At 35.7% G+C, this 5112-nt stretch overlaps 1 pseudogene across 1 annotated transcript; it reads right to left on the bottom strand.

Moving 5' to 3' along the window:
• Positions 1 to 1687: 1687 nt before the first annotated feature.
• LOC111291699 (CBL-interacting serine/threonine-protein kinase 7 pseudogene) lies at positions 1688 to 3481 on the bottom strand (annotated as a pseudogene). The gene has a single exon (XR_016328477.1). The product of XR_016328477.1 is annotated as a CBL-interacting serine/threonine-protein kinase 7 pseudogene (transcript).
• Between the last annotated feature and the right edge of the window lie 1631 nt (positions 3482 to 5112).

Genomic DNA, 5112 nt, shown 5'->3' on the forward strand with positions numbered 1-5112 from the left:
TATAAAATTTAATTCTTCAATATTTAGATGTAATTTCGAATCTTCTCTAATATTTGGCAACATTTTCAAAAAATTATTTTATTTTTTCATATATAATAAAGATATTATTACTATCATTTTTTTACCATCAAATTTTCAAAAATATATACATAATTTGTTAGTTTTATTATTATTCTATACTTATTTAATTTTTAAAACATACACACTCTTTTTTATATTTTTAATTTTCATCCTAATTCTATGACACATGAGTAGAATTAAAAAAAAAAAAACCATAAACTTAAAATAAAATAAAAGCTAATACGAGCAGCTCCTCAACAACCCAAATAACAGTTAAATAAGAAGATGGAATAATTGTAAAAAAGGTGTGCTAGGCAAAGCTATCATTGTCCCCACCCTCCTATCTCACTAGCTTCATTCTCCCTCCGTTATCCCCTGTTATCTGTTTAATGGTTGTTGCAAGAGAAGAAACGAGGGACCCAACCCACGCGGCAAACCCCCAAGAACTACAGCCCCTAATCATAGTTTCGTGAGTTTTGAGGGTCCTAATTCTTGGATTTTTATTCCTTTTGCTTTTGTGAGGCTCTCATTATATTTATTGTTTTCTTAAACCATGAACGACTTTGCTTGCATAACAATAACAGAAGCATGAAAGGAAAACCGTGAACTGTAAAAACTGTAGGGTAGAACTTAAACTCCAAGCCAGCTCAGAACGAAACTAAAAGAAAGCAGGATTCTTTCTCTAGACCCTCTACGATTCCTTCCCTATACTAAGGAAATGGTGAGTACTTGCATTCAACCTGATGATAGTACATTACATTCAAATCACTCAGATCTGTTCTTACGAAATGTGAAGTTCCAAAGCGGGCTGTTAGCAGGCTGCAAGTAACAAGGAAGAAGGATACTCAGAGTGGTTTGCAATCATGGAGGGACTACCTCTCTTCAGTGGTTGGAATGGATGAAGATGATGATTACGATGCCTTGCTTAGACTTTCTCTTTACTACTGACTTTTTGGGTTTGAGTGCAGTTGTAGGATCAGTGAAGCCTAGAGGTGACCTGATAAACAAAACTTTTGGGTCAAACAAATTTGTTCATTGATTTGCAGAGGACATGCAAATTTCAACCTGAAATTGTTCCATCTTGGCGTTTGATATGCAGCACCTTAGAACATGGCTTAATATTTTTAGTCAAACATTTGTGATGCTTGCTTGCTCAGTGCTCAGTACTTTGTACAGTAGCATCCATAGCTGCATTTAACTTTCCAGGAACAACAAAAGCATGTACTTTTTCTTACGTGAACAACTGGTTTATTTGTTTTGTCCATGGGCTGTAACTTCACCAATCTGATCTGTCCCTGGTCTTTGTTGCCCTAGATGTATGAACTGAAACACAATTGTATACTGGGATTAAGAACAATTCTGCACTCAGATGAACAGCATCTAGCTTTCAAAACTCTCATAGCTTTATTTTATTCTTGTATAGCATCGAATTTCTCCTGTTTGTGAACAATATTTGTAATCAACATCTCTTTTTTTTCAAATTTTCTATTTCAGCATTTTCCTGCTGCTGGAATTGATTTGAATTTTGGAAACTCAGGCTCCACAACAGTCAATTCTACATCAAATTCTGGGAATATATGAAAATTGCCAAGAAATTAACAAATAAAAAAACTTTTATCCAGCTGCTAACAACTAATATCATTATAATTTTCATCATTTACATTGATAAATTCAGACCAAAAGAAACTCCAACAACACTAAAGAATACGCCAAAAAAAGGGAGAAAAAGTTCCATGTACATTTCAAACAAAACCATCACCTTACAGCATCGTTATCCCAAGAAACAAAAGTGTCTCCAAGGCCAGATTCCAAATCCACCCACTGCCCTTCCTCAAACTCCACCCCACCTGCCACCACCTTCACCTCCATCAAAACAAACTACTCTGCAATCTCCACCACCTCCACCAGCAACACCACCCTCCCTTTCCCCAACCCGACAACCCCTCTTTTCCCTCTCTCCACTCTATACCCCAATCTGTTCCCAACCTCCCCAACCCTGTCCACCACCCCATCCAATGACATCATCGAAGTACTGTACCTCTTTTCCTTCCTCCTACTATGATTCCCTCCTTCAAAAAGCCCTGACAAATCCAGTCCTGAAGATAAAGATATTATATCAAAGGCATTAACTCCATTGCAAACCATATCATGTTTTAACTTCCTGTCACGTAACAAACTTTCTTGTTGGTTGTTTGATGACGTAAATGTCATTAAACTTCTCTTAAACCATGAAGTTTCCATTACCTTTGCTATGCTCATTCTCGTATCGGGATTCGGGTCTAAAAGCTGCCATATTATAGCTTTTGGTTGCTTTGAAATCCAAGATGGAAAGTGAAAATCCCTACGATGAATCTTTTTGTACATAGCCACCAAGTTACTATCATCAAAGGGTAAATAACCAGCCAGCAAAACAAACAAAATGACCCCACAAGACCAAGCATCCGCCTTGGAACCGTCATACCCTTTCCTCCGAACCACCTCAGGAGCCGTATAAGCCGGTGTTCCGCAAGCTGTATGTAGAAGTCCGTTGTTTAGCTGTTCGGGTAGAGCTGAGAGACCAAAGTCTGAAACTTTGAGGTTACCATTGTGGTCTAATAAAAGGTTTTGTGGCTTCAAATCACGGTGGGCGACACCGTTTTGGTGGCAGCAATGGAGGGCAGAAACGAGTTGTGAAAAGTACCTACGTGCGGCTGGTTCAGCTAAGCGGCCACGGCGTAACACTTTGGCGAAAAGTTCACCACCTGAGGCTAGTTCCATGACGAGGTAGATCTTAGTCTTTGTTGCCATGACTTCGTGGATTTTAAGGATGTTTGGATGATGTTGTAGACGGCGCATAGCTGAAACTTCCCGGGTTATACTCGATTCCATGGCAGCGTCAAGTGTTTTTGTCTTGTCTATAATCTTAATCGCCACAACTCCGTTGCTGTCCTCGAGTGAGGTTGCCTCGTGAACTTTTGCAAAGCTTCCACGGCCCAACAGGCGACCCAATTGGTACTTACCTAAAAGTTTAACGGTGGGTGTTTTGGTACGGGTGATTGTTGGTGTTGGTGTTCGTTGTGGCGGCGGTTGGGGTGGTGATGCCCCTGATGACATGGTTTAAGGTGGTGGAAACGGTGGGGGAAAAGAGACGTTGAAGCAACTAGTTTGCTTGGGACGGTGAGCTGAGCTGGGTTATATAGTGAGGGAAGTTTTGTTTGGTTGGCTTCTCACTGTCAAAGATTCATGCTAAATAGGACTTTCTTATTTTAGGTTTCCTTAACTACCCTTTAGGTTCGTGTTTTTGTTGCTTCTTTGGACTCCAAATTTTCACTGAATTTAGGTGGTCTTTTTTGTAAATAACAATTATTAGGTATCAATTTTCTAATGGGTTTATGCCTTAAATAAATCACCAACGGTATTGTGGAATAGTTAAATTGTACGTTTCTTTTCTACATTTTTATTGACTCTATTTCATTTTTTTTTAGGAAATATTTCTCTGGATTTCTATTTTTAGTTTCTACTCTATTATTTTGAAGTTTATTTTTATCCTAATTTTTTAATTTTATAAACCAAAATTAAAAGACGATCACATGTCATAAGTAAGATTTAAGGGTATGTAGTATCCTAGTAATAAAAATTCCACCATCAGTAAATGTAACAATTTTTTATTATTTTATTTAATTAGGCAAATAATGATTAATTTTGTTAAATATTTTATTTTTAAAGTATATTACCCAAGTTGATTGCTTGGATTGTTTATTTTTGTTAAATTACATTGTGTTTTAAAATAAATATTTTTTAAATATATATTTAATTTTTAAATAAACTTTCGCTCACGTTAAAATGGTATATAATAAGTTATACAATTAATACTAGAATTAGGAAAATCATTATGTGTTTTTTTTTCATCTTTAGAAGGAAAAGTTTTGAAAAAATATAATATATTATAGCTTTTGTATCTGTTTATTTGGAATCATCTCTTCAATAAGTAAAATTTTTTATTCTAAAATGGGTAATTTTCTAATTTTTTTAAATAAAAAATGGTTTGTAAAAAAAAATTGAAAAACATAAATATCTCTGATTCTAACATTTTAATTGATCACATTTTTAATTTTCTGCTCTCAAAGTGGAGTCAAGATCAAACAATGCATGAAAAGCCAACTGATATAATTAAAAGACTGCTAATGAAAAGTACTTGTACCAGCAATTAAGACCATAATGCTAAAGCCAAAGTCCTGACGCACACCACCATAGTTAGAAAATGAAATCTGACGTATCACCATTAACCCAACTTTTAACCTTTTTTTATAATTTGCTTAATTACTTCAAAGATTCTTTAATTTCTTTCAAAATGGTGTGATAAACAGCAGGAATATGCAAAGCATCTAACTGGCCGTCACTAATTTTGTTTTAATAAACTGGTTCATTTTGTTGGGACACTCCTAATCAAAACTCGTTTATCGCACTGAGAAAATCAGCTCTTATATATATATATATATATATATATAGAGGAGAGGATATAGCTCTTATAAGAGAGAAAGAGAAGGAGATCCTGAAATCTTCTTACCTGCTAAATCAAGAAATGGAAGACAGTCAGTCCTCTTTAGCTCGTTACAGTGTTTAAGCAGAAGTGAATTCACATATTTAATTAGGATGCTTGTGAATATCATTATATATACAAAATTTTTTAAAAAATCTTACTCTGAACATTTAAAAAAAATTTCCTAGACACCATTTACATTGATAAAATTAATAAATTCAATGAAAATTTCAAAGGAAAAATATCTGAATCTGCTGTCACTTTTTTATAAAAAATCATCACCTCACGGGATGCACACTGCTGGGAACAGCTTGACTTGCATGCTTGAAAACAAAATATCGACTAACATTTCACATTCTCAATCTCTCTCCGATGGTTAATGGGGGGGGGAGGGTTGGTAACTTGGTAGGATCGATGGTGAATTCTGCAATTGGGTTGAAGGCTTTTGGGTGGCGTGTGGTTCGATGGGTGCATGTTTTCATGTAGTTGGCGCAGTTGTTGCAGTGCAATTGGATTGAGTTGGACGGCTGTGG

This window comes from Durio zibethinus, chromosome 16 (genome assembly GCF_047325235.1).
Source record: "Durio zibethinus cultivar Kanyao isolate XHJ-2024 chromosome 16, ASM4732523v1, whole genome shotgun sequence".
In the NCBI taxonomy this organism is placed as follows: domain Eukaryota; kingdom Viridiplantae; phylum Streptophyta; class Magnoliopsida; order Malvales; family Malvaceae; genus Durio; species Durio zibethinus.